The following is a 25,249-nucleotide window of genomic DNA, read 5'->3' on the forward strand; positions in this document are numbered from 1 at the left end:
GTCTGCAAAAAAATGTTTGTTGGTATGCAGTGGGAAAATTTTACATGCGAGGGACGTTGAAAAAAGTATTATGTGTAAGGAAAAAGATTGTACAAGGTGAATGCATTTATTGTTTCCAGGCCGGCCCAACTTTTACGTAACTCTCTCCCTCAAGTTCATTTTTCTGATACATTAAATCCTCGCTGCGTGAGCCTCCCACCCCAGTGACCTCTCCTACGAAAGGGGCGGTGAGCTCCCGGAGCAGTCTGCGCTAGAGCTAGTAAACTTTACATTTAATGGAGAGCGCTGTCACCCTTGATCGACCGCTTGCATATACGTCGGCGCAGATGGGGAGAGGGGGGAGCGGCAATGGTTGAAACCTCCTGTATTGAGTGAGTTGGCTAGAAGTCACTAACTGCACTTCTCTGCCTCCGCAACAGAAACCAGCGACGCGGGTGTGGCCTTTACGCCTCTGTTGTCTGTGCACGAAGACGGTGGGCGTAGACTGCCATCAAAATTACTTCACCAAAAACAACTGCGAAGGCTTGTTTCCAGAAAACAAACAGTCTCTCTTCACGAGAGGTGCTGCCACCTCGCAGAACACTGCAGCATCTGGGCCTTGTGATCTGGCTCCTTACCCTCGCTGCAATGCTGTGAAACATTGTATCTCTGTTGGCATTGCTGAGGTACTACATGCCCACAAGGCTGTGTTGCCCTACCTTGGGTTCGAAGTGGCTCCACGTTAGCTACTCTCATTGCTTGGGCTCAAGGCTGTGCCGCCCTAATCATGTGCACAAATCGTCATCTGATCTGGCCAGGATTTAAATTATTACATTTTGGGGATCACCATTCCTCCTTACTGACACCCAACTTGTGGTGGACAGGTGAACATATACATTAGGTAAGTTTGAGGGCAGATGGGCATGTGATGAACTCTACACGTTAACAGTAAACGTGGTGCTGGGCAATCTTCCTCTGTAGAGTGCTGCGCAATCTGGGTGCTGTGCCACCACATCTTGCATAAAAGGTTGCATCACCTGGGCGTAGTGCTGTGCCTTCGGTCTTCTATGAACCTTTTCTTCATAGGCCTTTTGTTCCCAGCTTGTGAATGGATCATCTGAAATTGTGTGCTTTGATAACGAACATGGCGCTTGGTTGCCATTCCACTTCTGTATCCGTGGGCTCTGCACATCTCCCACACCCTTGACTTTGCACAGGCTACACTTTGATACATTGGACCACTGGATGTGGGCAGTCGGTACTCGCAGGAGACCTCCTCTAGCTGGCTCGTGTGCCTTGTATTAAATATTCAACTAATCAGAGTTTAGCCTGAGATACCAGTCCTAACAGAGTGCTTACTCTACCCCTGCCTGTGGCAGAGCCCACACGTTTAAAAAAACTAAAAGTGGTATTCAGGCCTGTATGGGACCCTTCCTGACCTCTCTCCTGTACTTCTGCCCTTGGCCAATACACTAAATATTCATGCTCTGCTTTGACTCAGTGAGCTCTTGCAAACTACATTGGGTCATTTTGTTTTATACATACCACAGTGATGCTCCACCACACCTCACATTTCTGCACCAGTTCCTTCTCCTTTCCTCCCTGCTCTCTGGCTGTGCTTGCTTCCCTGCCCCCTCGCTGTGCTTGCTCCCCTGCCCCCTGGCTGTGCATGCTCACCTGCCCCCTGGCTGTGCTTGTTTCCCTGCCCCCTGGCTGTGCTTGCTTCCCTGCCCCCTGGCTGTGCTTGCTCCCCTGCCCCCTGGTTCCCCTGCCCCCTCGCTTTGCTTGCTCCCCTGCCCCCTGGCTGTGCTTGCTTCTCTGCCCCCTGGCTGTGCTTGCTTCCCTGCCCCCTCGCTGTGCTTGCTTCCCTGCCCCCTCACTTAGCTTGCTTCCCTGCCCCCTCGCTGTGCTTGCTTCCCTGCCTCCTCGCTGTGCTTGCTCTCCTGTGTGTGTATGCGGCTCTGGGTGTGTGTGTGGCTCTGGGTGTGTGTGGCTCTGGGTGTGTGTGTGTAGCTCTGTGTGTGTGTGTGTGGCTCTGTGTGTGTGTCTGTGGCTCTGTGTGTGTGTCTGTGGCTCTGTCTGTGTGTCTGTGGTTCTGACTTTGTTTCTGTGGCTCTTTATGGGTGCCTCTGTATGTGTGGCTCTGTGTGGGTGTAAATGCAATAGGTCATGCATTTGCGAGCTATTAAGCTATTGGCATTGTAAATGACAATGCCATTTATTTAACGATTAAGCTATTGGCAATGTAAATGACAATGCCATTTATTTATGATTTTAAAAAAAATGTCATGAGCAAAGCCAATAGCTCTACCTTAAATAATGCCGAGACCATTGCATTGTAAATGCTTGTTGTAAATACCCTCTGTTTGCGATGCATCCGAGAAATCTGCAGATCGACAAATCAATGTTTTGTGTGACATTAAGGGCAAGTTCTTTTAAATACCGGTATTCATTGTCTCTTTCTTTCAAGCATACATGTAATAATTTCATGTGTCTATTTTCTTAGTGCACATCATGCAAAGCTACTAATTGTTAATTTTTGGTAATTTATATTGCATACATTCAGATCCAAGGAGAAGCAAAATACTAGTAAAGAGCATTTGTACTGTAGCCGGAGAATCTCAATCACGAAGTGCTGTGCATAGAACAGTGTGATGTGTGTGTAGAGTATCTTTTTGTACCCAGATTACATAAAATGTGATAAGAAGGGGACTGGACACATGAAATGGGAACAGTATTAGATAAGTTCCTTCTTTTTGCACCATCAATATTTAAAATGTAAGATACATGGAGGTGAAGTAATATGCCCATAAACACACAATTGTTTTTGTTAAGCTCTAGATTCCAGTATTCTGTTATGCAAGGTAAAAAAAACTAAGCGGCGGATCCAAATCCCCTCCCTTATTTTATGTGTTATCATTCTATGTTGTTGCAGCAAATCTTCCTCTGACGACTGCAGCGTGGGTGTTAACTCCACGCCCCCATCTCGCTGAATGACTCAATAGCTATGTTTATTAATACAGGCTGGTAAAATAGTCTCTTACATTGGTGAGATGCTTCATGTATATATAAAAAGGATGTAAGTAAACTAGAATGTAGTAAAATTCTGCACACTTTTAGGAGCTATCAAAACAAATCAAATAAGTGTCTCTAATTTTACAAATTGTTCAGAAAAGATTAAGTGTAAGCCACACCTATTGAAAATATATATTATTTAGGAAGAAGCTTATTCAGAAATGGATGGTATGACTACTTGTTTCCAAATTTGATTAAAGTCTTAGAGCCCAACGTAGTGTGCTGTACTGGTCATTAAAGGCCCGATCCAGCATTTAAGGGCAGAGCCGAAGGCAAGGACCTTTAAAAAGGGAGCGGGCCTTTAAAGGCCGGTAGAGCCCGCATTAGAGGGCTCCATGGCTATTAGAACATTCCGCCCCCTAAAGGCCCGAATGTTCAAATTTGTAAAAACCAAGGCCTCTCGGAACCCAAGAGGGTTTAAATCTTCTCAGGCTCTGTGAGGCCTTTTGTTCACAAGAACAGCTGTGAACAAACATTGGAATGTTGCTCTCCAGGCTTCTACTAGCCAGTCAAAGCCCGGAGCTCTCCATTGTCTACAATAAATGGACATTAGTACAGGTTCAAGAGTAAGCACAAGGGTCAGACTGGGACAGAAAATCGGCCTGGGCACCAAAATAAAAGTGGACAACATTAGTGAATTAGATACCTAAAAAAAGTAGCCCATGTTTGCAAATTCGGACAGTTTTGAACTTGTAAAGACATGCTGTACAGGAGCATAGCTTCAAGGTGTTAGACCCCCTTAAAAATGCATTCTGTTGTAAATAATAGAGCACAGGGCTTTCAGTTGGGTATGATGAAATGTCTGTTGGATTTCACCTGAGATGTTCACATGCCCACAGTGACAAAAACACACACTCTCGATCGCCTCTGTTTTGAAGGCCTTGAAAAATGTTGATTAGTTTGAAAAATGTTTTGTTTTAAGTGTCCCGAACAATCTCCCCTCCTCTCTCTTTCCACTGCCCCTAAACCCTCCGCATGTCCTGCTTTTCATATAAAGTGTTTTAACAAGGTATCCTAGCGTGACTGTTGGGAAATCTGAAGCTCAAACCTCCCCAATCTTATTGGTCAAGCTACGTCCCTGATACTGTAAAGGTTTTTGTGCATGGTATATGAGAGAGCATACATTTGAGCTTACTGCAGGCAATATTTGTGGCAATATCAAGGGAATCAACAGCACAAACCGCCCCTCCAGCCTAAAATCAGCAAAAAATAGCTCACATACTGTAGTGCTAGAGGCACTCTTGTGGTCTGACACCCTGTGATGACCTGTGACTACCATTATTTTAATTGACTTTGGTGTGTTATTTTATCCTAGCCTGAATGTACCACGTCCTGCATATGCCTTGTTTCTCTTAAAGGTTTATTTGTTGTAATCTTGCAGTCTTTCAGTGGGAGCTGTCACAGAGTAGAACAGCCTTGCCAAGAACAGAACGTGTGGGATGTGCATTTGAAAGCAAGAGAGAGAGAGTGAGGTTTGAAATGTACTTTTTAGTCTCGAAGTGCAGTGTTATGAGCAGTGGTGCACAAATGCGCCCTGTGTTGTACATTGAAAGATGTGATGCTATTAGCAGTGGTTCAGCAAACAAATGATGGACAGAATGCTGACAATGCAAACATTCTCCCCCAGTCAAAATATCTGGGTTAAATCCATCGTTCTTTTACCCATAAGCCACCCTAGTTTGGACCTAGCCATATGCAAATCAGTCCAAACTGGTATGGCGAGCAAAAAACGTCAAGCTATCCTGGCTGATGAGGGCTGAAAGTCCGAAACCGGTCCTAGGATGTTTGTTTCCAGTCCAGGGAGGACCTGGCCTGGAAGTTTGGGCTGGACTGTTCCCATTGGGTGCATGGTCAAGACTGATTTGCAAATGGCTGGGTCCAAACTGGAATGGCATGGTGAGCAAAAAAACAATGGATTTAGGCCCAGATCTCTGTACTGGGGTGAATGTATGACATTATTCTGCATTCTGTCCATCAATTGTTCTTTTTGCATTTGTCACCCCGAGTGGGACGGGTATGCCCAGATGTGGGTGCCTTGCTCTCCATGCCACTGGAGTCAATCTATCCTGGCTGATGAGGGGTGAAACCCCGAAACCGGTCCTAGGATGCTTGTTTCCAGTCCAGGGAGGACCTGGCCAGGCAGTTCGGGCTGAACTGTTCCCATTGGGCTCAGAGTTAAAACTGACTTGCATATGGCTGGGTTCAAATTGGAATGCCATGGGGAGCAAAGAAAGCAATGGATTTAGGCCCAGATTTCTGTACTGGGTGAATGTATGACATTGTTCTGCATTCTGTCCATCAATTGTTCTTTTTGCATTCTTTATTCAGTGGGCAGCTGCATAGAATTCAATGTGCTTTGAAGGCACCATCCAGTCAGTCCAGTAGGACGTGCCTGCTCGCTTCTCCATACCACCGCCTAGGCCCCGCCGACTAAACATCGCTAAGCACCGGGAGCTGCGCAAATCTGTGCTCCCCCTGCAACTAGCGGCACCGGAGGGCGGAACTGGCCAGGAAAGGGCCCGGGAGGCGATGCCTGACCTGCATCTGGGAGAGGTTGTCCCCTTCGTGTGCCGTCCTCTGCTAAGCTGTGCCAGAGAAAACAAGGTGGCCAAGAAGCTAGCAGCCTGCCTGGGGGCAATCGTGCCTGAAGTAATTGGGGCCGGAGATCGACCGACTGACGCCCGTTAGACGGCTGTGGAAGCCCTCAGAACGGTAGATCTGTCTGGGAGACTTTTGACCGGGCGGCTGTGGAGAGCATGTGGCGTGGCCCCCTGGGGCGGTGATTCACGCAGCGGAAGCCCCGTCTGGCAGAGATGTGGAGCCGTTGGGGACAGCAAGTAGTGGAGGACATCAGTGACTGTTGAGCGGGCCACCCCCCCGCCAGTTCCACGACAACCACTGCGCTGGGTCCTTTCGGGGCTGGTGGGCCCGGGCCCCACTGGGAGCTGCAAATGCGGGAGACTCCCCTAGGCCAACTGGTTGGAGCTGAGGCCTAGATTCTCTCTTGGTTCAGGGGGCGAGTAAACTTGCCCTGAGTCAGCATGAGCAGTGGAAAGACGGACCTGCCGGTGTGGCCTGGGTCTGGGCTTGCGAGGCTGCGGCAAACCGCTTGCCCCCTCCTCATGAGCAAGTGAGAAGGGATTGAGGAACTGGTCGGCCGGAGGGAGCTGAGACGGAGAAGGACCGTATGTGGGCACTGGAGAGGTGAGTGAAGCCTGCCTTGCCCCCCTCTTTTCCTTGCACTCTGGTGAAAGGAGGTGTGGAGGCCTAGGAGGCAGGTGAGCTTGGTTGGTTGTGGGGCCCGTAACTGACAGCACCTTTCCTCCTGGATTGTACCTGACGCCTGGAGGAAGCGTAATGCCCCCCCACCCCAATCCTATGTGAGAGTCTGGCCATAAGAGACTGCAGGTAGCGCCATCACACGCAGTGCCTGTGATTCAGACACAACCCCAGGGCTAGAAGCGAAGGGCGCGGGGCTTAAGCTGTGAAAGGCCCTTGCATCAGGTTCCGGTCGTGGGGCTGCCACACAATCCACAGTGTCCAGAAGCTGTGGGGCATCCATGGTAACAGGGCAGGAGATATAGGATGGTGGACACTCATCGCAATGACTGCGACTCACGGTGTGCCTCCTGAGTCTGAGCGTAGCACTAATCGAGATGGCTTCCATCAAAATCAAGAAAGACCTGTCGGTCAAGGACCTCCTCCTCAGGTCTGGTACCAGGAGCTCTGAGACTCACTCTTCCACGGCTGGTGGTCCCGCAGACACGGAGACAGGGGAAGGTGATAGCCCGATCACAAGAGCCTTCTTGGAGTCTCTATTGGCCTCCCTGAAGGACGACATCCATACCATGAAAAGGGAGATGTCTCAGGATTTACAGGAGACACAGAGAGACCTGGGCTCGCTGGGTGATAGAGTAGATACACGTGAGACACAGGCTACAACAAGAGATGAGGAGATAGAACAGCTCCAACAATAGGCCATACGCCTGCAGGATCAACAATTGGACCTCTAGGCTCACGCTGAAGACCTTGAAAACCGTTCCCGGAGGAACTACATACGGGTCCAAGCTGTTCCACAGGGGTCCGAAGGACAAGCTATCGAGGCTTTCATGGAGGAACTTTTCTGCTTTTCTGCTTCATCCTGGGTACTCTGCCGGAGCAATGGATTAAGCAGGACAGAACCCACCGGGTGGGCCCGAAGAGAGCAGCAACGGTCCCCCCAACATACTCATGTGCGTACAGGATTTTCAACTTAAAGAAAGGATCCTCCGAGAGGCCCGAGCCAAAGCATCCAATCGAATTCAGATCTATAAAGCACCTGCTCTTCCAAGATCATGCTGCGTCTACCCTGCAAAAATTAAAGGAGTTCGGCCGATCATCTCCCATTTGTGCTCCAAAGACATCTCTTACTCTTGGGGTCATCCCGTTCACCTACTCTTCAAATGGGAGGGCTCACTGGTCCAGATCCGCACTCTGCAGGATGCCAAGAAGCTGCTCGGCCTAGCTGATGAAGACCTGACCGTGCCTACACAATCAGGGTCTAGACAACGCCAATTTCGAACTGAAAACTGGAAGAGATTTGACCGATACCCGCTTCATCTCCGACCAGACTATCGCCAAAGAGAGGTAGGCGGTCATTGCCTCTCTGGGAGAAGAGATTGCTAATGCGGACTAGAAGGGGTTTGGCCATGCTGAAAAGAAGGGGGGATTTATGCAACAGCTTGTAATTGAACTCTCCCTGGTTGTTACTGCATGGGGCCTGGCCGGAGAGGGGAGGTGGGATGAATCTTTCGGATATCTTACTCCTTTCCATGGGGTTGACCATCCAGGACTATAAAAATTTTTCAAAGTTTCATGTTTACTTCTAGGGGTTTCATTTTGGGGTTTTGTGGGTTCCCTCTGCCCTCCACCACAAACCATCTGTACCGAGGTTATTGCACCGGGGATGGCCCCCGATTGCCCGACAGGCTTTCATCCTCTAGCGACCCAGGCCCTTGTACTGACCATGGCCTTATAATCACGCAAGGTGCACCTGCAAAATTACCCTATGGCTGTGTCCCTTAAAATAATCTGTGTGTGTGCGTGGATGAGGAGCTTGAAGGTTAACCTCTTGTTGGTGGGGAGCCAGTGCAGGTCTCTCTACTGGGGTGTGATGTGGCTGTGGCGTGGGGTGTCGAGGATCAGACGTGCTGAGGTGTTCTGGATGCCTTGCAGTTGTCTCATAAGCTTGGCCGATGTTCCTGCGTAGAGGGCGTTTCCGTAGCCCAGTCTGCTGGTGACTAGGGTCTGGGTGACTGTTCTCCTACTTTCGGTGGGGATCCACTTGAAGATCCTGCGGAACATTTGGAGGGTGTTGAAGCAGGATGAGGAGACGGCATTGACCTGCTTAGTCATGGAGAGGGTGGAGCCGAGACTGACCCCTAGGTTGTGTGCGTGGTCGGTGGGTGTCGGCCACCAGGAGTCGTCCCAGGCTGTTGCTCATCCATTCAGCGACGGCTTTCATTCCTTTGTGGAGGTTGGTTTTGGCGGTGTGGGGGTCTTTGGTGAGGGAGAGGATCAGCTGGGTGTCGTCGGCTTAGGAAATGATGTTGAAGTCGTGCTGTCGCGCGACGTGGGCGAGGGGTGCCATGTAGATGTTGAACAGCGTTGGGCTGAGGGAAGAGCCCTGGGGTACGCCTCAGATGATCTCGGTAGCTTTGGAGCGGAAGGGGGGGGAGGCGGACGCCCTGAGTTATGCCGGAGAGGAATGATGTGGCTGCGCCATGACACCCCTGTTAAGGAGCTACCTCTGCTGCATTGTCTAAAGACAAATAATCTTGAGTTCAATGTTGGGGACAGAAGCCCCATCCCTTCCAGCCTTTTTGAAGCTAGAAGTAAGATAACAGTCTTGTCCTCAGGAAGAGATGCAGACCATATATGCCACAGAGACGTCTGTCTCTTTGTAACTTCCTAAGGTGCTCCTGTAAAGGGCCATTCTTTCTATGGATGTTTTGACTATGAAGTAGGAAACAATGGCCAGATGAAGTTGGAAACCAATACGGTCGGTATTCTTTAGTTTAAGATCAGGGAATTGCAACATATTCATGGTCTATGAATATCTGACCACTTGAGGGGGACCCCTGTAAGGTACATGTTGGGGTGCCCCCCTCCGGAAGTAATCAGGAGCTCTCAGGTAAGGGTACAGTGCTGAGGGGGCCCTTAAAGCTAGGAGGCCCCCCCCCCGCACCGCGTGGGCCTATTTCACACCACTGGAGGACATCTTATATACAGAACTTCGATGAATCAATGTACAGCCTTGAGCACATTGTATCTCTGAATGGAAAGTTACAGCCCTTTGTTTTTGTACTAACCCCTCCAGCCCCCAAACCTTGTTTGTTCTGAAGAGGTCAAAAAGTTTCGAAGTTGTTTATAATCTTCATTCGATCACCACCGTCAAGATCTGTTTACAGCCACCATCCATCTGCAAGCGATAGCAGGACTATGGCCAGAGTCATTTGCAGACCTTTATCCAATGTATTTTTCAGTACGTTAAATGTATTCCATTGCTTTAAAAGGACAGGTACTGTTTCGTACCGAATATCTGGACTCAATTTGATTAGGCAAGTACCAGCACTTCTCAGGAGCAAACAGGCACTAAATAGTGAGTACCTGCACTTCTATATTTCCATTTAAACCACTGATCTTATACTATTTACAGAGAGTTTTCATGATGGCATTAAGTGGATCCTTCCTGACAAGAGAAGTAATGGTAGAATTATTTTGTTGCTTCAGAACATGGACGTCTGGACCGAAAAGACAATTTGTATACTCTCCTAGGATGAGATGGTAGATTAGAGGCGATGTGCTGTCAAATGTAGATAAGATATGTTTGGAGGACTTTGGCCAGTTTAAGAGAAGACTGCACAGCTCATTGCTGCCTGTTTTGGATATTTTATTTGCATTGTGATTAAAGAGGTGTCACTCTCTACATTTGAATCCTGAGTATACTGATAAGCAACATGTAAGCATAGGGGGCGGGGCATAGATACCATTGGTGCAGCCGGTTGAATGGCAGGCGGCTTGGAACTGGAAGGGGCCCAGTCCACTTTACACTAGCTGAAGTTATTTCAGAGGCTTCCTGTTCAGATTTTCGAAAACACGAGAGCAAGAATGGGGCCTAGCTCTGTGTTTACCATCCAGGGAGCATGCAAGGGAGAGACATACAGAGGGAGTAAAGGATCATTGCAAATAAAGAAGAGAGAAAAAAGAGATAACATAAAATGAAAGGATGAAAGAATGGAAAGAAGGAGAGGAAAAAGTGACACAATGGAGGAAGGAAACAAGGATAAGTAAAATGGGCAAGGAAAAGGGAGCAGAAAGGGGCCAAAATAAGGAAGTTGCAAAAGAAGGGAGGAAAGAGATAAGTACAAGGCAGAAGAGGGTTAGAGAGAGGCAGAGGAAGGGAATAGGGAGGAGAGTGTGGAAGGGATTAAGAAGATGAGAGGGATGGCAATAGGAAGATGAGATGGAAAGACAGATAGAATGAGGAACTTGGAGACCCGTAAGAAAGGGTGTAGCTATAGTTTCGTAACAGGCGGAATGCCTCCGGGGTCAAGGGGTATGATTGGCCCACTACCCCTCATTTATATTAGTAATTTCATACCAACCCAGGGTGCCAGTTTCCTTCCTTGCTTTTAGGACCCATAACACCCAGGCTACGCCACAGCATTTGCACAGCCTTAGGGACCTAGCCTCCTTGCTAAGGGTGTATTTGCTTCATTAGAGCACTTGACATGTTTTCCTTTTTTTCATTAACGATCATTAGTTTGGATTGGGAATAGTAAATCTGATCATCCCTCCTCAATGTTGCTTAGTTTGGAGTTGGAATATTATATTAACTCCTAATGTTACTTAGTTTGAAATGAGAATTATAAATTGTACCCTTCCAGAGTTCAACCCTTTCCACAATTTTGTGCCATTTGGAGTAGGAATAGTAAATCTGACTCACCGCCCCAGCCCCTGGACTCCAACATTTTACCCAGTATTGTTTAGTTTGGAGCAAATCTAGTTAACCACCTCAGAGTCCAATGCTTTCCCCAATGTTGCTTAGTTTGGAGTGGTAATGGAAAATCTGCCCTCCACCGCCAGGGACCAACTCTTTCCCCAGTAATGTTTAGTTTGGAGTGGAAATAGTAAATCTGACCTCCCACCCACAAAACATATTATAATAGATAAACCTTAGAAATATAATAATTGGTTATTTGTTTGTAGATTTATATGTAATTATTTAACTCTTTTAACATTTAAAAATCATTTATTTGTGAGATATTCTATGTAATTTTTATTTTAAGATAAGCTTGTGTTTATAAATGTATTTTGATTATTTAAATTGATTTATTTATGTTTTATATATTTAATATTTTTTATGTAGAAGTTATCATTTTTTAATAATTTATGTTCATTAAAAATACATATGTTTATAATTTAATTTCAAGGTAAATTAATTTTAATATATAAAATATATTTTTAAAATGTATTGCCATTTTTTAAAGATTTAAATTTTATTGTAATTAAATACATATTATGTTTCAGTAATTTTATTGAAAAGTACATACATTTATCAACTTTAATTATAAGATCTATATTAATTATATAAAATATTTTTTTTTAAACATTGCAACTTTTTAAAATGGAAAATTAATTTTAATTACACGTAATGTTTCAAATATATATTTTCTATATTGTTTATTCAATATTGTTGTTATTTTTAATGTTAATTTTAAGAGTCAGTAGTGTAATCTATATTTTTACTTTAGGTATTTTTAACTTTAAATATTTTTGTAGGACAATATTTTGGATTCAATGGTTTTCTATATTTTGACTTCAAGGTTATTGTAAGTCCATATTTCTGTTGTTTATATTCAGTAGTACATTCTTTGGTATGGCACTCTGCTGGCAAAGCGAGAAATTGTGAACTAATGGAAGTACGCCCACCTTGGGAATAGCTAAAGGAGAGGAATAGATGTTCTGCAATTGTTATTTATAAGGCACGGGGCTGCCGATAGATCCTGTAATAATGTTACTTTCTTCACTTTCCCGAATTCTTATGCGTGTAGTATGTGACTTGCCTGTACCGTATTTGAAATTCATGTTTATATCTCGGCTTGTAGAAACTGTGAAGTGGAAAACTGGCACTATGTATTACGCTGAAACTCCTTCAGGACAATGTTTATGTGATATCACCCACAACTAATAACGTTTTTTTAAAAGGCCAGGGGCTGCCCTTACATGCATTGTGAGATGTGGAGATCCTGGCTAGAACACATCATTTCACTGTGGAATAATAAATGCACGTGTATGCAAACTGTGTGCAAATCGCGGTTCCTCCCCTGGTAATGCATTGGATTCATTATACTATACTTGCTCAACTATGCGTGTCAATATGTACTTGCTATCTTATTGCTACTTTATTGTGTAAAGTGGATGACATCTTCCCACAAATGCCACCTAAAATGTTTTTGATAGAACATCAATTAAAAAACAGTCTGAAATCTAGTGTTAATTGTAAATGTAGTAACATTTCATGTTTCCACACGCCACAGAATAACATGTCCACTACTTGTTTGTGTTTCCATAGGTTATACAATGTATAGCTGCAGCCACCTCGAGTGTGGTCTGGAGAAAAGAAATCTCTGTGTGCAACAAGTGTCTTGTTTGAAGTTACGCCAGAGGCCAGTGCCCAGCAAGACCAGGCATTGGTGAAAATAGACAAGGGAAGCCGTGGATGTTGTGACTACACTTGTTTTTGCAAGTGGTCTCTGTCTTCATGCCTTTTCCATCTTTCACTCACTTATCTTCGTATTGCCCTGCCGAGGCAGTGGTACAGTCCTAAACATGAGAGGGGTTCTCACTTGCTTGGGCTTCCAAGGGTAAGCTAACTTCAAGCCAACCTCAGTTCTGTTAATGTTTGATATCCAATAATGAAGAGTATCAAATTCATAGAACCAATATTGAATCTATACTGATAGGCACTATATTGCCTTCACTCTCCCGAAAATGTTCAGGCACTACAAGAGCACCTCATAGAATTTATCCCATAGATGTTATGACTAAGCAAGTGAATGGTCTTGCATGTTCAACCCCCAGCCTCCCAGAAGCCGATGCTGCTCTGTACTTGCTGAGACAGGAAGCATAAAATGATGAGCCACGTGGAAACAGGGAAAAATGGGTAGTATAGAAAAAGTGGTACAGATAGTACTGCAAACACAGAGAACTCGCTTCTGTTGCAATATGCAAAATCAACAGCATGAAAGGAGCAGGATACAGGCAACATCAATTGACAGTTGTGTACAACACTCACCATCCTTCAGGCTTGGTTCAACTGGCCCCAGGTTACTGGCAGAGGTACAGGCTACTGAGTCAGCAAGCAGGATCTACCAGGCTAACAGAAGAAGAGGGCAAAGCAAACAATACAATACAATAAATCCATAAAGCGCACGGACACCTAACAAGGTGTCCCAGTGCTAGCGAGTAGAATTTCCACATTGTCTAAATGCACAGGCAAACTTAGGAGAAGGTTATTACAGAATCAAAGAGAAGAGTTTTAAGTCCTTTCCTGAAAATCATTTCAGATGGACAGCTTCTCAATGCCAAAGTTAAGGCATTCCACAATCTGGCCTGGCTGTTATGTAGGCAAAGCAACTGCCCCCTCTTCTGGATTTAACAATCTGAGAGGTTTGGGACAATTTAAGGTTGTTGCAACACAGAGAGCGCGCCTGAGAGAACAGCTTGAACCAATGCCTGAGATAGAGGGGTCCCCTTGAGTTAAAAATTCTTAAAGCAAAAGTAAGGACCTTAAACTGGATCCTCCTATTAATCGTTAGCCGATAAAGCTGACGCAAGTGACTTGAATCCTAACCCCAGGGAGAGATTTTACGGATCATTCAGGCAGCAGCGTTTTGAATGATCTAAAGACGTAGGAGCCCAAGATACAGACTATTAAAGTAGTTAAATTTGGATGTGATCAAGGCGTGTTCCATGGGAATAAAATAGAGCATACGTATCAAGGATCTCAAAATCAGAAAACAAGAACTGGACAATGTTTTTATCTGAAGTTCAAATTGTGCTCAGCAAGAAATTTCATCCCCAAGTTTCTTACCACAGGAGAAGGACGGGGTGGGGATTCACATCGCTGATGGCCACCAAAGGCTAGAGTCTGGGATAGATTTGGTACCAAAGAAAATAATCTCAGTTTTGTCTGAGTTCAATAAAAATAATTGGTATTCATTAAGTCTAAGGCTGTTCTAAGAAAAAATTTAAAAGAACCCAATGATGAAGAAACATTTTCATGAAAGGCCAAAAGCAGCTGTGGTCATCTGCATAGGAAACTACTCTAACTCCAAAAGACTCCAAACTATTGGCCAAGGGTGCCATATATACATTAAAAAGGGTAGGTCTAAGAGCCAAACCCTATGGGACTCTGCATTCCAAAGGCTTTGCTGCAGACATGAAGGGAGGGAGAAAGACAGCCTGCTTGCGGTTGCTGATAAAAGATTTAAACCATGACAGGGCGAGATAGGTAATGCCCATGCCTTCCAGTCTCTCAAGAAGAATAGCATGAGAGACAGTATCAAACGCCACAGACAAATCTAAAAGCATTATAATAACTGAAGAATTTTGGTCAAGACTAATTTTGATATGTTCGGAGACCTCAAGAAGAGCAGTCTCAATGCTATAAACTTGATGAAATCCTGACAGCGAGTCATGTAACAGATAGTTTTCCTCCAATAAAAGTGTAAGCTGTCTATTAAAAATTTTTTACACCAGTTTTGCCATAGTGGGATGAAGTGTAATGGGCCTAAAGTTACTCAAAATCTTAGGGTCAGCAGAAGGCTTCTTAAGTAGGGGAGGAGAAAGGGCATGCTTCCAACCATATGCGACCCTCACCTGAGCAAGAGATTCATTGAGCAAGCTATTCACCGTAAAAATAAACAACTGAAACTTCCATTTTAAGAATAGTCGGGGCAAGGGGCAAGTGGGAATCATGACTTACAGTTGACCAGATCATTGGCCAAATCTTCAAGAGCGATGGGAGAGAAACAAGACAGGAATGGGGTAGAAGGAGGGGAAGAAAAACCCAAGGAGGTTGTGGAAGGCTGAGGAAATAGATCATTCATAGCCTGAATTTTATTATGGAAAAAAATCTGAAAAGTCTGTACAAAGTTCCATTGACGACATAAGAGTACTTTTAGTTGCCAAAGGAGAGTACTAGCCACCTTAAACAATTCTTTGGGTGAGTTATCTGCCTCAGAGATTGGCAGGGCAATAAAATCTTTATGAGCCATATTTATTGCTCTATGATATTTCTTCAGAGCATACTGATAAGTTGCCTTGGCATCTACATCATAACATCAAAAAGGAGGGAAAGCAATTGCAATAACTAAGAATTAAAAACAAAAAACCTGCTAGGACATCCTAGAAGACAAATCAGGTGCAAACAAGAGAGGGGCTGGGTGTGAAGTATAGTGAGGCATGAGTCACCCACCAACGTGTAAAGGTTGCCGGCTTGAGTAGTGTCTCTGCTCATTATCACTTGCTTGTGGAAACTGCACCATGGTGGTGGCCATCTCATATTGGGCACTGTTGTGAAAAACAATGCACACAGAGCAGTGTAGCCCCATCTTAGGGTTGGGGCATAACTGAAAACCATCCCTTGCACACAACATGTTTTTATCCTCCAGTGTGTGCTGGCAGCCAGTTTTTCCAGTCTCAGCAACCTAAGGGAGTACCCCATACTACCTCAATCATGCTCATTGCCCTCTTCATGTCTCTGTTTAAGGTACCAGTGTGAACCTGATTGCATGACTGGAAATGGCATTTACAGATAGGATCCACACACACTAACCTTAGAGTTCACCAAGGGTGGGAACCAGAGGCACGGGGCTTAGGGGCAAGCCAGCCTCCACCCTATTATGAATCCAGAAAAGAGGGCTGCCCCTAAAGTGTGTTCCTATAGGTATCTACAGAGTTAGGGGGAGATGCACTACCATTGGGGGCATCTCATAAAAAGTTACGGACTGGCCTCACACACCACCCGGTGTCATGCCTCATCATCGGATGTCCTCGCCCTCTAAAAACTTGGTTTGATAGAGGGCGGGCATACACCTGGAGATAGGGATGCACTTCTAAATCTAAGTGATGGCCGTGGGGGAAGGAAAAGTGAATTAAAAAACATTACCCATGTCCATATACTATGTTTATTCAGGGAACAAAAGTATGGTGATTAAAAGAAGTGATCAGTGGTATGGGACAGTATTCTCCCTTCACCGTATTATATAAGGTCGACATGTTTCTGCTTCTATGTCCCCGAAGGGTACGTAGCATTCTTCAGGACCAAAGGGGAGGTTACTACCTAAAGGTTCACCTTCTGACACCTGGTGTCAGAATGTATGAACCTGCGCGAGGAGGCTGTGTTATACAATTATCCCTCTCGGTGTAGTACCCTAGTAAGTGACTCCTATAGTCTAACCTACTTGCTCCATGGGAGGGCAGAAGTGGAAGGACCTACTTAGACTTTTGTCTTGCTTCAGTGCTTCCAACCGCTTTGCCTGAGGCGTCCTCTTGATCTCCCCATCGATAGGACCCAATAACGGGTAACAATTCAAATGCATCAAGCGTAAGCAGTTATCGTATGCTTAAAGACATTTGAGGTGAGTAGATTCAGAGTGTCGCTGGTGTTGCAGGGTGCTCTATAGAGGAGCCACTCTCCACCTAAACCTGGGAACAACCCAGAGATCCTTGCTTCCTTTATTGCATAATTTATGCAGAACTCTTGAGCTATACCTTTTGAAACATGTGTCAGGGGTTGCTTTTATGCATTTCAGGTTGGCATGGATGAAATTTTACCAATCCAAAGCTATAATACTTTGCATGGAGTGGTAAAAGGCTTTTGTCACATTAAAGCTCAGTGTGGATGGCACTAGCTAATCCGTTGCTTAAAGAATAACAAAAGGCTTTGTCCCTTACTAGCTCTGAGTAGATGGAAATATGCTAATCTCATGCTTAAAAACTTTAATAGAAAGCAGACCTTTCAGCTGAGCAAATTCAGAGTGTCGCTAGTGTTGTAGGATGCTCTATATAGGTGCTGCTGTGCACCTAAACTTGGGAACTGCCCAGAGTTCCTTGCTTTCTTTTTTGCATAATGTTTCAGCATTCTTAAGCCTGAAAGGGTATTGTTTTGACTGCTGCCTGGGGTTCACTTGTGTCTGGACATAGCTATACCTCTCTGAAGAGCTCTAATAGATGTGAACCATGTGTCAGGGGTTGCTTTTATGCATTTCAGGCTGGCTTGGATGGTATTTCACCAATCCAAAGCTGTGGGGACTCTCTTTGTGCGTACCTGCTGCCTGTTTGCTGGTGGAACAGCTTCCTTCTTGTGGACCCAGGCTACTTCTCGCCGGACCCGCTCCGCGGGTCCCGCTTCGTGTCTGGGAGCAGAGGAGCTTCGGGAGTGCGTGCAGACGCCAAGGGTGCCGGTAAGCCTTGCAGGGCTGCGAGCAGCGTGGTCAGGGACTCCATATCCCAGGAGTCCCTGATAGCCCGCCTGCAATCACCTGGGCCGCTCTCCCTGCAAGCCCCGCCCCTTCACCTACGGAGCTAAAAGCCACCGCTCCCACTACCTCTTTGGGACTCTCTTTGTGCGTACCTGCTGCCTGTTTGCTGGTGGAACAGCTTCCTTCTTGTGGACCCAGGCTACTTCTCGCCGGACCCGCTCCGCGGGTCCCGCTTCGTGTCTGGGAGCAGAGGAGCTTCGGGAGTGCGTGCAGACGCCAAGGGTGCCGGTAAGCCTTGCAGGGCTGCGAGCAGCGTGGTCAGGGACTCCATATCCCAGGAGTCCCTGATAGCCCGCCTGCAATCACCTGGGCCGCTCTCCCTGCAAGCCCCGCCCCTTCACCAATCACACCATCTATATACAAACGCTTGCTCCACCGCTACGCGGGAGCGAGCGGGAGCGCGCCGGGAGAAGCCCGGGACAAGGGCGGGACCGTCTGTGGCCGTCCGGGGCCGGAGGAGGCCGGGCTGGGCCACATCCCTTGGCCCCTTAAAGCCGACATCCAGCCACCAGGACTATGGCTTCAGGAACCCGTTCTTGCAAGACAAAGAAATCTGCTGGAGACGTTGTTTTAGGCACTATGGACCAGTTCATAACCCGTGCTGTCTCCATAGTTGAGAAGGAGATAATCTTGGCTGAGCGAAGGTTGTCCCGGGACTCCTTTAGCACGTCTAATAAGCGCTCTTCTTTGGGCGCCATTGCCCTAGCTGATAGCCCTGGTTATATCCCACCAACTCCTTTAGTAATAGTTGATTCCCCCACCATTGACGAGAGAGTGAGTCGGATTAGGGCTAGCCTTGAAAGGGTAACCACCACAGCTCCAAGTATTGTGCTCGACCCGACACACTCCACTTCCTCTCTTTTCAGTATTCCATCACCAGAGAGGCAGATTCCAGATGGTACTCCCAATACCCCTGATGATTCGAGCCCCCATGTGCTTGTAAATATAGCTGTGAATTCCCCATCCACTGCAGGTCACTCTGATATTAACACTCCTAGAGTGGTAGTCCCTGAAACTGTACCTGTAGGGAATCTAATCCTAGGCTCCGTCCCTCAAAAGAAGAGAAAGCGTCCCATTAGTCCCCGTAGGGGAGGCTCTCTAAAACCTCACAGTAAGGTTAGTAGGAACATCATACCAAAAGGGGGTATTACCCCGAATCAGGTTCCCCACTTAAAACCCCAAGCGTCCCACATTGGAGACGCTGCTGTCGAGGGCACTCCTGGGCAATTGGCCCCTATAGATGCTAGCATTTTCCCCCAAGTCGAGAGCATTATTAAGTCTGTGGTGATGCCACTTGTAGATAAGATCGATGGCCTCACACGCAAACTAGCCTCGCTTGAGCAGTCAATGCTGGACAACTTTTATGCTGTGAAATCGTTAGTTAAATTTCACGCTAAAACCCAGGCTGAAGAGAATGGTGGGCTAAGGAGTGGTCCTGCCCCAACAGTTCCGTTTATCCCGACAGCCCTCCCTGATCCCTCACCTAGTTTAAAAACGCCTGCCTTGGCTAAGGCTCCCAAACCTATCACTGGAACCATACCCCTCTCATCGACCCCAACCCCTGAGTCTAGTTTGGCACGCCCAATGAATAAATCTAGCACCCATGTACCAAAGGCACCCAAGGTCAAATTTGCTGCAAATCCCAAGCCTGCCACTTCCAAAACTAAGGCAACTGGAGATACAGTGACTGTAAGCAATGGCGCGGCAATCATAATCGCATCCCCTCCTACTTCTGCTTCGCATGTAGCGCCCAAACCCCCAGTAAAAACCACAACAAAATTCCTAGCCAAAGACAGGATAAAACGGCGTATGCCAAATGCTAGTCTTCCGCCTGGCTGTAAGCCCTATGTGGTTATCTTAACAGGGGTACCCGAGCTTGAAGAGGGCTCTCGTGAGTCCTATTCTGAACTCAAACACAAGACGCTCTCTTGGCTAAAAGCTAATAGACCCCTCCCAGGGCACATTGATGGCAGAGTAGCCTTTGTCCGACGGGTGGGTTGGATCGGTAACAGACGCAAGGCTATTACCGGGGATTGTGTGTTGATTAATTTTAATGATCCCAGAGCTGCTGGCATGATTTGTAGCCAACAGTCGCAGCACAACTTTTGCGACATACAAACTAGGGATTTGGGGTACTTTTATTACCCCCCCCCCTTAATGGGGCTCAATAATAATAACAATAATAATAATAATAATTTTTTCCAAGATGGGGGTAGAGGTGTATGGTTCCCTCATTACCCAACCTTGGATCCTAGAGCAAGTGTATGGACCCCTTCCCAACCAACCACTCCACAGGGTTGGGGCTGGTGACTTAACACCTTAGAGGTAATAAATGTCTCCCCCCAAAGGGCTAACACAACTTCTCTGGTAGGGGAGGTTGCGCTGACCAATATTGTTGTGCCCCATCCCTCGCCTATCCCAATCTTACCCATTCCTTCAGGTGATGGGACAGATAATCTTGAACTAGTGGTTGGACCTCAAATTTCGGGTCCTCAGGGTGGGAATAGCGGTTATAATGAGCCCCAGCATCATGCCCCTTTGAAAATCATTAGTTGGAATGTGGCAGGCTTAAGCAGTAAGCTAGATGTCCCAGACTGGGTGGCGCTCATTGAACCCCACTCAGTTTGCGCATTTCAAGAGACATGGTGCGTAGAACCAAGGCACCGAGTAGGAAATGCCACCTTTTTTGTCCCGGCGGAAATTCCAGCTTCGGGAAGAGGTCGCCCCTTCGGAGGTCTCTTGGTTTGGATAGACATTACTTTGGGATGGAGGGTACACCATCACCCCCAAAAAACTCCAGATTTGATGCACCTCACTGTAACTTGCCCGAGGAGAGCAGAAAAACTGGAGATTATCAATATTTATACACGAGGGGCATCCGGGAGAGCTTTGTCACCAACGCTCTTGGACCTGGAGGCAGCCCTGGGTGAGTGCTGTAGCGATTCCCTAATTTTGGTCATGGGGGATTTCAATTGTACATATGAGCCTTTGTTACCCGATGAATCCTTGGATCTGAATGATGAAGATTCTAGGAGAGGTGTCCCGTCACTTGACTTGCCCATCATAAATAGCTGGACTCCCAGAATCATCCAACTAAATTCCCTCACTTTAGAGCATGGCCTAAGGGCAGCCAATGGGAGGACACCATCAGACCTAGTGGGGGCTCATACATATAACAGGGTCGGTCATTCTTCCCGGATCGATTATATCCTTCTAAATTTTTCTTTGTGGGCTCATATGAAGGATATGGTAGTTCTTCCCTCCCTGGACAGCGATCATAACGCCCTTTCTTTGACCTTATCAATCTGGTGGAAAGAGAACTTCCCTGGAAGAGGAAACCATGATGCTTTTGCAACAGGGCCACTGGGAGGAGTGGTCCCAACAAACTGCTTAAGACGCTTGAAATGGGACAAAGTGGCAATAGATGAGGAGAAAATGGCATGTATCAGAACTGTTACTTCCACAGCTAGTGCCATTTTAAAAAGTCAGCCTATTTGCCCTAATCAGATTACAGCATTGTTCTGTGAGGTCGCACTCTCAATTGGGGACCTTTTTAAGGCCAAAGTAAAAAATGGGAACCCTAATCGTAATAACCAAAAAGGCAAGTCAGGATGGTACACGAAGGAGTGTCGTGCCAAGAAGAGAGCCCTGATATTGGCGGTGAAAAGTGGAAATGCTATCCTAATATCCACTGAACGGAAGGGCTATAAATCGGAGCTTAAAACAGCAAAGAGAGACTGGGAAGACAAGTTCTGGCAGGATCTCCGAACTGCCAGTGGCGGAAAAAACGCAAAAGCTTTCTGGGACTTAGTTCACAAGAAGAACAGACCCCTTGATACAGTTATCACCTGTAATATAACCGAGGACTTATGGTTTACACATTTTTCGAAATTGTATACGGCAACCGCAGTTGAAGCGTTGGATTTCGTTTTACCTCAGCCCCTCAGAGTGATGGAAAGATTCGAGGAAAGTCTGTTCACTAAGATAGAAGCGGAAAGTGCAATAAAATCTCTGGTTCCACGCAAGGCGGCTGGCCCCGATGGTCTTCCGGGTGACTTGCTCCGAGCGGATATAGATGATTGGAGCACACTGATCTCCTCGGTTTTGAATGCTGCTTTGGAAAGCGCACCTCTGCCTGCCTCTTGGATGGCCGCTGAAGTGGTTCCCCTTCACAAAAAAGGTTCGAGAGATGACCCAGGGAACTACAGGCCAATCAGCCTGATCGACTGCTCACAAAAAGTCGCAGGCAAGGTTCTTTTAACAAGAATACAACAATGGGCAGATGAGAACAGGATCCTCTCGGATTTTCAGGCAGGGTTCCGTGCTGGCACTGGAACAATTGAACAATCACTAAGGCTTCTTATGATCCACTGGAAGGTCGTCACAATTGGGAAGGGTACATTATACTTGGCCTTCATCGACCTCCGGACGGCCTTCGATTTGGTCCCCAGAAATAATCTATGGAAGGTTCTTAATGATCTTGGCCTGCCACCTTACCTGCTCCACCTGGTCATGAAGTTTCATGAAAACAACTACGCCCAAATTCGCTGGGGTCCCAATGGCCAAAAAACCCGAAGAATAGATGTGAACAGAGGAGTGCGGCAAGGGTGTGTCCTTGCCCCAACACTCTTTTCGCTCTATGTTAATGGGGTGGTGGACCACTTGTTAAGGATTCCAGCAGATGCCCCTCGTCTGGCAGGTCGCTTTATTCCCACCCTGCTTTTTGCGGACGATACTTTGCTCCTGTCAAAATCGCCAATGGGCCTACAACAGCTTCTCTCAGGCTTTGACGATTTTTGTAAACAAAGAGGACTCTGTATAAATACAGACAAAACAAAGTACCTTATTTTGAACCCTCCGCAAAAACTGGGCCCCCCGCCAACATTGGGCTCTGTGGCATTGGACAGGACAAAAACCTTCGATTATCTGGGCATCAGGTTGGTGGATTCCATGAAATGGGACCAGCATCTGCTTAAAATGTTGTTAAATCTAAAAAGAATAACCGGGACCCTGCTAAAAGAGCAGAGAGCAGCCTCAACTAAACCCATAGCTGCAGTATTGGACATCTACGCGGCCAGAGGAGTAAGTGCTGCCTTGTATGGGGCGGAATTATGGGGAATGTCGAACTTGAAAGACCTTACTCGAGCTGAGAATTCCTTCTTGAGAAGCCTGATGTCCCTCGGCCCGTCTGTCCCCATCTTGCCTCTGCAATTGGACATGGGCTGTCGGGCCATAGAAGACCTAGCGAAGTTACGCCCTTTGCTTCTGTGGGCTCGCATCTGGAGAGTTCCTGAACTCTCAAGTTATGCGGATGGTCTACGGGAGATACTAAGATCGACAGGGTGGGCGAAAATAAAGTGGCTAACGGACATTAAAGCCTTACTTACCAATCTGGGGCTGGAAGAAGCATGGCATCAACAGTCAGCCCCTCCCAAATCCACAATTAAACAACTTTATTGGAATTGGGTAACAAACAGAAGGAATTCCTCCACCTCGATATGCAAGTCGACTAGAAACTTCATGGAGTCCAAAGATACCCCCTATAGAGAACTGTATCTGGACACCATCTCAGCCCCTTGGGAAAGGTCCTTGTATTTTAAATTTAGAACTGGTCTTCTCCATGTAATGGAATTTACTTGTCATTGGAAAATCCCATACCAGACTGCTCCGTGGTGTCCCTTCTGCCCACAGCGCAGAGAATCTGTCCCCCACTTTTTATTTGAGTGTCCTGCATACATAGTTCCACGGTCAAAATGGCTTAAGCCTATGTGTCGTACTCTGGGCACTAGGCATTGCAACGTGGCCTTAAGGATTCTCTATTCGGACACCCGCACTTTTTACGCATGTGCCACCTCGAAGTACCTTGGGTGGGCATGGCGAATCCGGTCAAAAAGACTTAGGCAAATTGTTTAATTACACTTTTTACCATGGTCTGTTTTAAACTAAATGCTTATTTTAAAACCTACAGAACCATTTTCTGATAGCAGAAAGTTACGGTTTATTTTAAATGTACTGAAAAGTATTTTTTCTTACTGTATGTATGCTTTTTAAGATATTGTTATATGTCGAAATAAAGCCTTTTTGACTTTGACTTTGACTTTGTAATACTGTGCCTGGAAAGGTAACAGGCTTTTGTCTACTCCATTGTTTTCTGTGGGAGTGTTACAGAGCCTGTGGTGGCCATGTGTGGTGCTTTGCTTGCTCCAAGGATGGGCTGAGTAAGTTTGAACCAGCTTTGACTCTTTTAGGGCTGTAGTAACTTTAGAAGTGTAGTTTGTGATTGCAATGATAATACTCTTATGTGGGTATGTTTGTATTATATGGATGGTGGTTAAATATATATTTAATTACCATTGTTATGATGACTTGCGCTATACATATATATGTGTATGTTTGTGTATATCTATCTATCTATCTATCCATCCATCCATCCATCCATCCATCCATCCATCCATCCATCCATCCATCCATCCATCCATCCATCCATCCATCCATCCATCCATCTATCTATCTATCAATCTATCAATCTATATGTCTATCTGTCTATCTGTCTGTCTATCTGTCTATCTGTCTGTCTGTCTGTCTATATTACATATTATATGCACTGAAAAACATGTTGAAAGCTTAGTTACACAAAGGTAGGGCATTCATTGTGTGTTGCATACTACAACTGTGGAATTTCAGCGTTTTTGTCAGGTTTGGGTTCTCAGAGCCATAACTAAGCTTTAGCTGTGCTTTGCGCAACAATGTTTTAAGTGTTTTGTTGGGGGCGTGGCTTAGCGCGCAAACGGAATGGCCGCTTAACTGAGCGGCTCCCGTCTCCTACGACCCTGATCCTGCACTAATCCTTACCGTCTGGAGGGCTACCTTTCCCCGCATCGGCGGAGTCGACGTCCGTCAGCCTCATCTACACTCGGTCCAACTTTGGGACCGCTGGGGGCCACCTCCGCCGAGTTATTTGCTTTGGGACTTTCACCGGCGCACTCCCGGACCCTGCAGAGGTGGGGGAATCGGCCTCCGGCGCTCACGCGAGGCCGGTGCGGACCACGAGGCGGAGGGCCCCAAGCCGGGGGCTGGTCGCTGGAACCCGCCGCGCTCTGTCAGACAGGCTGGGCTGGGCTGAGCGGCCCTCAACTGCGGCGGACACCCTCGCAGGACTACACACGCCTTCCTCCCTGCATGCTGACTAGCGGAGGGAGCTGGCTGAGAAGACCACGGCACTGGTGCTAGCTGCCGGGCTCGACCACCCGATACTGGCGGCCGTCATGCATAAGGACGCTGAGAGGACTTGCCCCTGCCGAGCTGCCTTCATCTACGTGGCATCCAAACTTGCGCAGTGAGTAACGGGCTACAATCCGGGCATTGCCCTACCACTGAAGTTAGTACACAGCGGACTTCGTTGGCGTTTGCAGACGCCTTTGAGGTGGGGGTGCCGGCGCTCCCCGGTTGGCGGCCTGACCCATCTCTGCTGCGATTCACTGGGGCCCGGCCCTCACAGCAGACTGGTCTGCCCTTCCATACTGCTCAGGTTGAACAGCAGGCTTTCTGCACTGTACTCACACTCAGCTGGGGGCCCTGAAAGTCCATAAACTGATCTGCGGTTG

This window comes from Lissotriton helveticus, chromosome 8, assembly GCF_964261635.1.
Source record: "Lissotriton helveticus chromosome 8, aLisHel1.1, whole genome shotgun sequence".
Lineage (NCBI taxonomy): Eukaryota > Metazoa > Chordata > Amphibia > Caudata > Salamandridae > Lissotriton > Lissotriton helveticus.